Here is a 13536-nt window from a genome sequence, read left to right on the forward strand (position 1 = left end):
CAGGTCCCTGAGGCTGGGCCAGAGGACTCGTGTTTGGGGAGAGTGAAAACTCGTGAGAGGCCTTAGTGAAGACCTTAGTGATGGGCCCTTTACTGCATACAGTCACTGCCACAGAAGCTGCAATTACGCTCTGACTCATATTCACCTTGATGGAGGAGAAAGACAAAACCTAAATATCCATTTATATGAACGTTATATAAATGTTTGTATGAACATATATATATATATATATATATATATATATATATATATATACTTTTCTTTTGTGGCCAGCATCAGTGGGATCGCACTGGCATTGAAGGAATGCTTTGGTCATGAGTGACTAATTGTGGGTTTTTCATGTTTTGAGACATCTTGCTGAAACCACGTGCATTTTCAAGTTACTCATGCCACAGAAAAAAAAGGAACTTAAGCGACTTTGAAGTTTGGAATTACATCTGGATCTAAAGCAACACAGCACTGAATTCCAGTCATAAAGAGATCAATCAGAGCGTTTTTACCTTAAGGCTTAATATTTGGCCATTCTCCATTGGAGTATCTGCTCAGCCTTGGTTCTGTAGATGTCCATTTGGAGTGTACCTTGGTGCCTTTAGTAACAGTATGCCAATTTGTGTTATTTCAGCACTGGATGAGTGCAAAGCAGCAATATATGTGGAGGATCCAAGAGACATTATCATTGGTTCAAAGGATCTTCTCTACATTAACTCTCCTATTGTCCTAAGAAAAAAAGAATACCCATTACTCTTGGGTCATAATGACCCAGGATTCAATCTATCTTATTACTCACCTAAATATTTAAGTACAGTTTTACAATTGGGCAGTGTTACAATTACTTGTGTACAATTCAACCAAATAGGTATTTTGGGGGAAAAAAGGAAAACCCATTGTACCAAATGGCACCCAATTTGAGCTTGGGAAAGTGTCAAATGTTGTGTTGCTAGGCTAGAATGGCTAGATCATAGTAATCATTTAGTTCATTGTTTTTCCACCTCTGATTGGTTCTCATCTCAGGAAGAGCTAGACCATCCACTGATCTTCTCATGCTATCTCTAAATTGTCAAAAAAAAAAAATGAGTAATGAAGAGGCCTTATACTCTCATCATTAGAAATCCAATGGTAAGAACTTCATATGCAAATATAATAAAGATAGACATAGGAGAAATAGTGGTATCACCAACACACTAATGCTAATCCTAATGCAAAGGTCTTTCTGAGTAGCTTTTAAGTCAAGCAGTCACCATCACTAGAGTGGCTAGGTCCAATTTTAAAGTGCTTAGGTCTGAACACATCTAAAGAAACAAAGGATAAAATGTTTTGCTAGCATGCTAAATTGGCTTTCTGGAAATGGATATTCTAGCAGGTAATTATGAGTATGAGGAAAAGGGCTGTCTAGATTATAGCATACTGAGTAAGACAGAGCAGCTCATATAGCCTGTTCTTCATCAAAAGCTATTTCAGGTCATATTGACCCAAATACAATAGGCCTTACTTTTTATAGCAGGTACACTGAAAATGATAAAAAAAATATTTTTTTCAATAAGAAAGCTTTTCAATTTTAGGAAGCTACATGGACAGCCATGGAGTTTCGTCACTGATTTCTATCATTTCACAATGTCTGAAAAGGACAGTAGGAGGTTTGAACCATGTGGTTTGCTTATCCGTGTCCAAGTACTGACACTAGTATGATCAATTTGAAAATGAACGTAGTTTGCCAGCATATGCTAGCATATTCCAACATGATACTTTTGTGATTTGTGATCCCCACATAATGAATTAAGACGTCACATAACAGAGAAGACCACAAATACATTTCCTGTTGATACGTCATGAAAGATCAGTGATGGATAGGCCTACATGACTGGATATTTCAGCTACCAAAAGTCTACTGCACACCTTACAAAGGAAACTGGACCTACAGAACCGCTTGGACATACTGATCAATTGTACAGTAACCAGCGGGTACAGTGCTGTGCAGTGAGTAAACCTCACTCCTCAACATATTAACATATTAAGAGAGATGCTAGCAACAGACGCTAACATCTATGGCCGCCTCCCATGCCCAAGGTTGTGAGTTTGAGTCCTGTGTGGGACTGTGCTTGTCTACACAACACAGGTTGTTTTGACCTGGACCTATCTCACTCTATCTCCCTAAACCTTTAAGAGGGTGAGAGTAATGGTAGTCAGCAGGTACAGTGCTGTGCAAGGAGTACACTCACTCCCCGACACCTTGAAATGTGCTAGTGACAGACACTAGCACCTATGGGCTTTAGCCTCTGAAGAGCTTTTTCACATTGTAAATGAAGAGAGGTTTGTGGAAGTTGTACATCTTTTGTATTGAAGGGCTTACTCCCTCCTAGTAGCACTTATGTAAGATGTAGAAAAACCTTCCAACTGATCTTTTGTCCACCAAAGAAGGTGAAATCTGTTCAAAACAACAATCTTGCCCTAAAGTGTCAGATGCAAGGCCAGCAGGATTTTATATGATTCCCCCTCTTTTCCAGACAAGGAATACCATTTGATTCAGCTCACTGAGATGTAAGGTGAACACACCCTTAGCACCCAAGACCTACATTACATGTCTTTTTTTGCATTCACTTGTTTGTTAAAGATGAAAAACTTACTACTGGTGGAATCCAAATTCATGACTCATATTAGTAACACTAGTATATAGTAGTATGTATGTATGTATGTATGTATGTATGTTTGTATGTTGCTCCTCAGATACATTTGAAATCATGGTTTCATTGAATTGTATCTTTATGTCAGGCACATAAATCTATATCACCTTGGTTACACATTGTCAGTTTAAACTGTCACAGTTGCCTCATTTTGAAATGCTGGAAACATGGAGGATGTATGTATTTATTAATGAAAGTGTGTACAGGACACTACCTATGTGTGTGTGTGTGTGTGTGTGTGTGTGTGTGTGTGTGTGTGTATGTGTGTGTATGTGTGTTCAGTGTTGTACATATTTATTGTTGTACGCTTCAGTGTAACCTGTTATACACAAAAGTGCAGTATATTCATCTGAATATATAAATATCAATGATATTTAATGATGTATCTAAATGTTTATACAGTGTTATTTGAACAATTCATAGGCATAATGTCTGTTTTCATGGGGAACAGCTTTTTTGGGGTTAATTTGTTGGGTGTGAAATGTTGTCTAATGCTTTTGGTCAGATTGTAAATTGGTTATATCACGCCTCTGTCATGTGAAATATGATGACGATCAAAAAAAAAAGAAAAAAAGGACACTGACATCATGACACATTGGATTTATGTCTACCGGCTTCCATTCCAAAGGGTGTGATAGGCAAAACCACCAAAATCCTGTACTGTTCCTTTTCGAATTGGAAATCCAAAGCCACTTCCTGGAGTACTTTAGGATGTCCATGTTCAGTGTCAGCAGTTTCCTTTTCCACTTTTGACATTTGTTTGCGACAAACTGTACTGTATGTCTGTATTCAGAAAAAAAGATGAATTAAATTATTGTCTTCTGAATCAGTTTCAGCCTATTCAGTTCCAACAGCTTCAATTAATTTTATGATTAGTTTAATAAGATTCATGTTCATGCTGATTGACAATGAGTATCTCTTAAGCTATTTGCAGAAAGCAGGCTGTAACAGTGTATAAACAGTAATAGGACACTGACCACAGCCTACACCTACCACCATTATGCAGTTTGAGGAGAGCGAGGGGATGTGGCTGTAATCAGGTTTAGTAATCTTTAAAATAACAATCCACCTGTCCCTGCCCTAACTGTGCATCCTATATCTGCTATCACCTCCCATCTGTGTTAGTGTAATATGTATCATTAGTCTGTGGTACCTTCCACTTGTGCTATTATCATAACTGGTATTTTGAACTTTGTGAACTTGTCACTACATGACATAGAAGGCGTTCCTGGTTTGTGTTTGTAAGTTTCCAATGTGTTTGCGCTGTTCTGGGATATATTACAAGGAAATGTTGATATGGTGTCACACTGTGTTTAGGTCGTTAGCCCTTTAAAGATGCAACTATAGTGTGTGATGGGCAGTCTGCTAAGGGTTGTGTTAGAGGCAGGGAAAACATTAGGCCAACAGGATGTAAGATTTCCTGCCCCCTCCCTGTTCTCTCTCTCTTTCTCTCTCCCTCCCTGTTCTCTCTCTCTCTCTCTGCTCTGTGGATTCTGTGTGCGTATGTTTGTGAGTCTCTAAACAAAAACAGACTGATAAGCACAAATTCTCTTTCTGATGCTGATCTCTGTGTGTACAGTTGTTTGTATATTTGCCTCCAAAGCAAATTTGTCTCCTTCCTCTGTTCCTTTAAACACATGCCCTCTTTAAACACACACACACTCTCTCTCTCTCTCACACACACACACACGCACACACACACACACACACACACACACACACACACACACACACACACACACACACACACACACACACACACACACACACACACACACACACACACACACACACACACACACACACACACACACAGTGAGGAGTGTAGCCCCTGGCAGCCTGTGTTGCAGGAGTCAGTGATTCATAGCTATCGTGGGGGGTCCTCTCCTGAGATGAGCACAAAATGAATCCATAAACCTGATGCAGTCACCCTCTCTCACTCCTCCTCTACCACTCTATTTCTCTACCACTCCCCTTCCTCCCTCTCTCCCTGTCACTGTCCCTCTCTGCCACTCTCTCTCTCACTCTCTCCTCCCTCTGTCTCTTTCTCTCTCACACACAACTTGACTCTCTTATCCTCTTATTGGCGTCTTTCTCAACTCTGTTCTTCAGTTCTTTTTTCTGCGTCTCTCTGTCTCTGGCTTCCCCTTTAATCTCCATCCCTCCCTCCCTCTCTCTCTCTCTCTCTCTCTCTCTCTCTCTCTTAAGCGTGGCACTTTCACTCTTCAGCTGTCATCATTTACAGGAACATTAACCGCAGACCAATGCTTTTCATTTCCCGACCGCAACGTTTGCACGTGTGAGTGAGCGCGGCTTTGAAATTAGTATCCATTTCGAACTCTGCTAACATGCTGCGCATCTGGTACCTTCGCTATTATTAGAACCACATGTTCAGGCCATGTCTGAGGCTCCCCCAAACGATCCTTCAGTGGGTCATATCTTTTGTCGGCAGAGTTTCTTCCCTCAGATGTGTGCGTTTTTTTCCTCTGAGGAATTCCTGACAGCCTTCCTTGGACTTCCAGGAAGAGATAAAGCCTAGCTGTATAAGAATATGACTGCAGCACAACAAAAAACTTTATTACTTATACAACACATACATCTTACTTTGGAAGTTGTTTTATGAACGGGACGGGATTTTCTTCTAGTTTCGTATGTATAACCTCCTATGCAGGTCTACTACTTTCCCACACTTTGCTGACTGCAACTTCGCACACCTTTGGCGTATTCACTCTCGATGTTTACGACCATCAGAGGTCCAGAGAGACTGGTTCTGTGAGAGATCTAGATATTGGCATTAGGCCATAAGAGTTGAGTATACAATGGGCTGCTCATTACAAATAACACACAGCAGTACACGCTGCAGTCCCTGTACACTCCTCTAATCAAGTACACATCTACTGGCATGAAACAAAATGGCTTCCTGTGTCCAATAATAAGATGACCTAACATTTGCCCTGTCTGCTGATTATTGCAATTACCATATTCCTTTGTTTGTCCAAGTCTTTGTGAGTGTATAGGCAGATCCATGTGTACACTGGGACAAGCCCAAAGAGAATGCAGAATACAAGCATTGTTTGTGTAGTATTTATTGTACATCTTACAATTGTTTTTACAGATTTGTTTTATATTGTACATTTATTGTATTGTACATTTGTTATACAGAGTTATTGTGCATTCTTAAATGTTTTCATGGGTGTTTGTCATGCTGGGACCAGCCCAATAAGGGTATGGAGTAGGAATGGGACGGCAGAATATAAACAAGAACAGCAATTATCATGCATTTTAAAATGTTCACATGTTTACTATGTTGCACTGCATGGGTCAGGCTCAATGGGAACACAGTGCTGTAACGTCTTATGTGTGCTCCTGCTGTGCAAACCAGCATCCCTTTGCATAACCAATTTTTTTAATCTTAGTGATCTTTTCTCTTGTTTTACCAGTTTTAAAATGAAACAAAAGTCTAATAAAATGAATCCGTTCTCATCAAGTGCAGATGTCAGTTGTGTGAAGGATTGTCCCCTGAAGCTCTGCGTGGCCGTGTCGTTTCTCCAGCGTCAGCGCTCGAGTCACGGACACACCACACACTTCCCCTGCAGCTCGCGTCCACAGGATGCAATTTAAAATAGACATCAGGATGCCGAGAGCTGTCAGCCCGGCCACAGTATGAACTGATCTCTTCTGGCCTGCGAGGTTGCTGGTGACAAACGTGTGCATTCCTGCCCCTGCAGCGCGGTGGGTTCATCTGGAGGATGAAGAAGCACTCTATGAGGAAGGGCACTTATGTTTATAGAGAAGAACCTTTAAGATTTAACCTGGAACCATTTGCTCAAGGGTTCCTCTCAGCTTTAGAGGAAAATCTCAGGAATGGAAAGTGTAGGCAAGGGGTGTTAAAAGCTGAAGGTGGCTCCAAAACGAACCTTTGAGTTTTTCCACAGGACTTAAATATGCTCTTTTAAGCCTTAAAGTTTCTTTGGGGGCAAAGCTGTGAAAACTTTTAGTGAGCGAGGTAGACCAATAAATGTGATCTCCTTAAGGGCTCCTCAAGAGAATCCTAAGCTTTGTGTGTGTGCAATGGGGGTAAAAAGCTACTCTGAAAACCTAAGAAAACAGCACTGACCTATCGAGCACAGTTCATGACCTGAACTATGAAAAGGTTCTGGATCTGAGAGCCAGAATCTGACGCTAGTAATGAGCTAGGAGTGGATACTTCCCCGTGCACCCATCCCTGAACAATCACCGGTCAGAGTTCAGCCGCCGTATTGATGAAGCCAGTGCCAAACACAGTGGCAAATATCAGAGCGGTGCTCGTTCACAACACCGCAGGAGGAAATGTCTCCTTTCGCAGTTAGCATCAACTCTTCCTTGGATTGTATGAGCTCACTGGCAAGGACTTCACTTAATCACTTGTTAATGCTTCATTGTTTGATGCTATTTAATTTGAGAGTTTCTGGAAATTGCCCTGGACTTTCCCGATAATGGCTGATACACATTCAACAACATGATTAATAAATTCTCTGTTAAGTGCTTGCAGGCGGTGCTGATTGTAATTATCAAGAAGAGCAACACGCTGTGGTTGTTTTGCAGTTATTCACAAACTGGATTCTTTTTGTGACAACAAATTGGAAGCTGTGAATACTTACAGAGAGTTTGGCCCAACATGAGTCTTAGGATAAGATGTCTTAATTATAAATTGTCAGTCAATGAATGAATGCTTTAGTATGACAAAATGATAAGATTAAGACTTAAAGTCTGTGGTTGATTTGTTGTGCTAAAACTACTAGAAACGTGAGAGAACATAACATATAACACATTTATGTGCTGCGAATTTATGATGGAGGTCCCCCTCTTCGTGTGCTCTCCAGACATCCTTCATAATGTGAGATTGAAATGGTAATTAATGGGGAATGGCCTAAACTAATTAATTGGCTAAAGATGTATTCTTTGTCATGAAACCAAAGCCCTTGAAATGAGACCATTAACTACTAATGTGCTCTCCCAGTGGTTCGCTAGAGCAGTTAATTAACGAAGAACCAAATAGGGGGGGGACAATCTGTAAATAACGACAAATCCCACCGCAAACCTTAACTGTCTGCGGCTGGCACTAAAGCAACTGTGAGTGACAGATGATGACGCGCTGTCCACCATTTTGCTGGAGACATCTGGAAAACACAGTAGTCAGGTTGCACTGGCCGAGAGAGAGATTCCAACACTCCTGAGAACAATGGAATGACTCCTTGGCAACGGGAAAGGGCGTAGCTGCCTTATTGGTGGAGGCCGTGTCAGGGCCGGGGCCCTGACTGGTCGAGGTGACCTTTGATGGGTGGAGTCACGGGAAACAACTGAGGTTTTCACGGCACCGTCAAACAAACCCATGTCACGAGGGCCCTTTGTTCTGCAACATTGCCTCTAAGCTAAGGGTGTCATCGCTCCAGTTCGGAGTAGCGGCTCGTCCCAGGCGGCTTTCCTGAAGGTTCCATCCCAGTCCAGATTCTGTGAAATGTGGTTCTCACGTCAGTCCCCTGAGCCAACATATGGCATGCTGAAGTGAGGTTGTGCAAGATGTCTGGGCACTGACATCATCTGGTGTGAAGCACAGACGTGTTTGTGTGTTTGTTTGTCCAGCAGTAACCCAAGTATCTTCCACATTGACATCTGACTCTTCTTTCTCACAGGATCTCAGGTTTACCTCCATTTACATAAAAAAGCCACCAGCTCTCAGCCCCTGGTGTGATTAGCCACATGGGTTTCATAAAAGAAGAAAAAGTAAAAAAAAAAAAAAAAAAAAAAAAAAAAAGAAAAAGTAAGATAACGAAAGAAAGTGAGCGGTGAAGTAAGTGTGTTTCCTTAAAAAAAAAAGACATAAAACATGATCACAAAGCTCCGGCCTGGCAGATTCGTTTGATAATTCCGGCATGTGATGTGATGATGGGGGAACACCCAAGATTCAAAATGCATCCAGATTGTGAGCAGCAAAGAAGAGATAAACATCCAGCACAAGCTCCCTCATTAGAGCCTGCCAATAGCACCAGTTGCAAGGCTTGGTTTACAATGCTGCTGTCAATATGTGTCCTACATTCAAAGCAAGACAACACTAAGACTGCTTAGTCTTCAAAAACTGCAAAGTAAAATGATTTTAAAAAGCTGACCACATTTTTGCTTTGGTGGGCAATACACTCTTATACCGTGTTGTTGCACTTGAGGCTAATGTAAGTTAAGTGCACAGTTCACAGTATTAATAATGACTTATGTATGTACATCTTAATATGAACTTAATATAAAATGGGACCACGCTCTCTGCAAGTAAACCATACACCTGCGCCTCCCTCCCTGTGTATTTTAAATTTAGATCTGTCATTGGACTGCACTGCCTGGGACAAAGGAGCAGTTTTCAGGCCCATGCAGTCACTCAGCTTGTCAGTCAGTGATCCTCTTTCTTATTCAGTTTCCTCCCTTGCCACAGCAATTCAGTGAGGCAGCTCATCTCTCCCTTATGTGTGCCCCACCAGAACAGAGAGAGCAAAAGAGAAGAGAGGGGGGAGAGAGAAGAGAGGGGGATAGAGAGAGGGAGAGAGATAGATAGGGAGAATAGATAGAGCAAGAGAGAAAAGTGCAAAAAAGAAGAGAGCAGAGAGAGCGAAGAGAGAGGGATAGAGAGATATGGAGAGAGATAGGGAGAATAGAAAGAGCGAGAGAGAGAGAGAGAGAGAGAGAGAGAGAGAGAGAGAGAAAGAGACTCCAGAAGCATGTTTTCATCGCCCCTCATTTCCTGCCATTGTTCAGGCTGCAGGGCTGGCGGTGGATCGACTGGGACCACTCTTATCTGGGAACGAGGTGGGATGTTAAATCACAACACATCCTGTCTGTCAGCGGTAACCTCTGCCAAACATCACAGACTGGGGTGTGGCAAGGAGCCAGAGATGAACTCTGACCCCCCTCGAACCAACGCCGAAACGGGCAGGGGCAACAATCCTGGCTACTGTGTTTTTAATAAAAACAAAAAAGAAAGAATGCTAGAGAGGAATATGTGAAGAGAAGTGGTGGATGTAAGGTGGCGTGATTCAGGGGGGGGTGAGAGACCTCTCAGTATCAGCTCCCACCATTACGCACTTGGATTGCGATTGAATTCTGATGCGGATGAAAAGAGCTTCTCTAAACACATTAAAGAGTAATGCCAGGACAAGCTGCTTTTCTGTTGAGGAAACGGGAGGTGTCTACTTTGATTGTCATAAACTGGTGCTTAACGCGTGGGCTAGGGGCAGGGGCGGACTGGGGGAAAAAAGTGGCCCGGGAGTTACAGTCAGACCGGCCCACTCAATACACGGCGCGCGGCCCACTCAGTTCACGGCGTGCTGCCCACTCAATACACGGCGCGTTGCCCATTCAATGTATCGCACGTATCGACCATTCAGTGGCCTACTTGGAAAAATACCCATACACTTAACATTATTTTGGATGATTACAAAGAAATTACATCATGTATGTTTTTTTTTTTAATAACATTTGGATCCACCAATTTGTCTGGGTGGACACATGGAATAAAATGATACTGGCTATTGTAACACTCCAAGGTAGGTATAGTTTGCTAGATGAATAGGCTTAACTCTGGGCTAGTATCAGATGGTTATACGTATAACTACAGAACATTAAGGAATGAATATCCACACAATAAAGAAACTGGAATAAGAGGGTAGAATTAGTATGAACTATATTGTAGAAATGAACAGAATAGAACATACGATGGGGTGTGAACATCAGTGGTATAAGTAGTGTTGCATGCTGGGTGTGTGATTGTGTGTGTGTGTGTAGGGGTGTTGAAGGTGCATAACAAAACAATAAGTTAAGTAACAGTACCTAAACTAACTCTGCTGGCCCGGGTGCATTATAGTCACATGATAATAAAAAACAATATCAGTATACTCATGTGTTATTAGGACCTCACTATCTAATCTAGATAACATATTAACATTGTTTATAATGTTAATGTTGTGTGTAACAGGGTGATTTTAGCATAACAAGCTAGCTGGTTAACTTATTTTACATAAGTTATTAGAAATTATAAGATTGCCCTCTTTACAACTACCACCATGGACAGCTTGCTCATCGATTGTAAACAAGTGACTACGGCTAACATGTTAAAATAGATCATCTCGATGATGACAACAGCGCGAGCTTGCTTATTTTACCAGATCATAACGGTCTCAATTTTGGACATTTATCTACCTAACGTTAGCTAGGCTAGTTGGTAGTGAACGTTACCTCATCTGTGAAAAGCAAGCTAACATTGGCCAAGTCAACGCCACAACTTACCTTGTATCACTGTCACTGTCACTGTCACGCGAAATAACAGTCGTAAATGGCCCAGAGTTTTCTTAAATGCAATTCCTCAAAACTACCAGATGCCCCATGGGCCGCTCCGTGTTAGAAGGGCTGACGGCACACATCACTACGGTTGCGTGCCCTGGCGGGGCTTGTATGAAAATCCAGGTGCGTTTAATTTAAGAATCCTCATCCTCAATCCGCACAGCTGAGAACACTTCGGCTGTGTAAGAACCCATTTTCAGGTGTTCATTAATAAGGTGGAGACCGTTTCTTACGTTGAATTTCTGAAGTCCGTAAGAACACATTTCAGAAGGCACCATGAGTGTGAATACAGATTGCGAGGAGGAGTATAAAAATCAGTCAGTGATTTTAATTATTTATTTAATAGAGGAAATTATACGTGATCTGAGTAGTACGGATAATAGTCGGAGGTGCTGGCGATGAAAGAGGGAGGGCCGGTTGGTGATGAATGTGGGCCGGTATTTTGGACCATCCCAACCTCGTCGGCCCACCGGGGATTCCCCCGGTATCCCCGATGGCCAGTCCGCCCCTGGCTAGGGGTGGAGAAAGGTCAGAGGTCACGCATTCTTGCACTTTGTGAAACACACTGGTGCCAGTTGGGGGGCTTGAAAGCGACCCAACGTAACGCAACATGAGGGCAATCAACCCACAGCTGGAGTGAGAAAGAGAGAGAGAGAGAGAGAGAGAGAGAGAGAGAGAGAGAGCATGTTTGGCAGTTCAGAGCTATTGGTGGTTTCAACATGACAAAGTCTTGATTGTAAACATTTGGTTCTGATAGAAAATCACTATTCTTGTGGCCCACCTATGTCAGTTCATATTAATTTTCATTTTCAATTTAATCCGACTTATTCAAATAGTGATGATTCTCCTGTCATGTCTCTTCCATGGCCTGAGAAAACTGATGAAATTTTAAACGCCAATTCAATTAAGCCTGGTTCAACAAGAGGTCCAGAGTCAAAAAGTTATTTAATGTTAGGCAGGCTAGAAGCATCATCCTTTTTTTTCCCCTTTTCACTGTCACGAAAAACAGATGCGCCATTTGGCTCATCCGTACGCCCAGTTACAACACGTGAATTACGGCCTAGAAACTCCACAGCTCAGAATCGCCTCTTATCCAAAACAAGAATGGACACAGCTGAAAACTGAGATGCAAAAATGAATTAAAAGACAGAGAGAGAGAGAGAAAGAGAGAGAGAGAGAGAGGGTGAGAGAGAGTGAAAAAAAAAACGAAACAAAAAAAAACATTATTACTGTAATGGAGTCTTTCCAAAAGCTTGGGAGGAGTCTTTTAGGGGTGAGAGAAGATCCTTCCCGATGTTCCTCAGGCATGTGCGGCAGGAAGGATGAGGAGGCTCTGGGAAACACTCGAAAGGTCCTCTCTGCACACACACACACATGAGAAGGAGCCAGGGCGTGGCGGCCATTGACGACAGCAGTGGCTCTGGGAAGGTCAGTGGCACGGAGGTGGAGATGCACCAGTGGTGGTGGCAGTGGCGGTGGTGGTGATGTCCATCGAGGGGCCGCCTTGCGGCCGGGGCCCTCTCGCGGGAGTGCTGGAAGATTAAACGGATTTAGCCACCGAGCCACTTCCCCAGGAAATGAGATATATACCTCCCGGCAGATGAGCAGAGAGGAGCAGACGCCCAGAGCTACAGCCAGGCCAGGGCTGGGTGTGCCTTCATGTGCACAGGAAGCCCAGGCGTGCTAACGCTAACACTGCCCAAAGGTGTCAGAGAGTACATGGCACTCCCTTATTACGTATTCATATGCGCATTTTGCTCTATTATGCATTATGCTTTTTGGTTGCTTTTTTTTTTTTTTTCATATGTTTTTTTTGACAAGGTGACAGAGAAATAATAATAGTCACAACCACAATCATAACCACTCTCCCTGTACGTCTTTTTGGTTCAGAAGAGTAGAATGCTTACTGAAACACTTAAGTTCTGTGTGACGGGTTGCTAATGACATACTGATCAATATTTGGATTTGTATCCAGTATTGTGTGTTTCCAGCCTTCATAGACACAAAGGCCATTTATCTGCTTCAACACTTGGTTAATTTGCCACAGCAGTTAATAACATCACTGAAGTTCAGTACACAAAGAGAAAAGCATTTAAACACACAAGCATACACACACGCACACACACACACACACACACACACACACACACACACACACACACACACACAAATGGCCCAGACATGTGGAATCTCAGCCTGTAGTCGCTTCCATGCCAAGGCGTCTGCAGAAGATGACCCTCACAGCCAAAGACAAAGAACAGGAAGAGGTGCTGTGTCTTATCTCACTGCAGTTCTTTTCCAGCATACCTGTCACTGGGACGTCTGCACACTCAAACACAAAGCATCCAGAAGCTTCTGTTGTCTGCCACACTGACGAGGTTACTGCAGCCCTTTGTGCAGGGGGTTGTGGGGGTTTCATGACCTAAAGAACCCCCTTCACACAAATCCAGCTGGCTGGCAAGAGGCCATCGCCCTGAGTCTCCAGTCGGGTTCTTAT

At 42.7% G+C, this 13536-nt stretch overlaps 1 protein-coding gene across 1 annotated transcript in view; it reads left to right on the forward strand.

Moving 5' to 3' along the window:
* calcrlb (calcitonin receptor-like b) overlaps nt 1–3504 on the forward strand; it is a 20709-nt gene extending 17205 nt beyond the window's left edge. The window contains exon 13 of the mRNA XM_031558652.2: nt 1–3504. This exon is cut by the window's left edge and continues 242 nt beyond it. The gene's annotated coding sequence lies outside the window, so the exon portion shown is untranslated.
* The last annotated feature ends 10032 nt before the right edge of the window (nt 3505–13536 follow it).

The sequence above is a fragment of the Clupea harengus genome, chromosome 21 (genome assembly GCF_900700415.2).
Source record: "Clupea harengus chromosome 21, Ch_v2.0.2, whole genome shotgun sequence".
Classification (NCBI taxonomy): Eukaryota; Metazoa; Chordata; class Actinopteri; order Clupeiformes; family Clupeidae; genus Clupea; species Clupea harengus.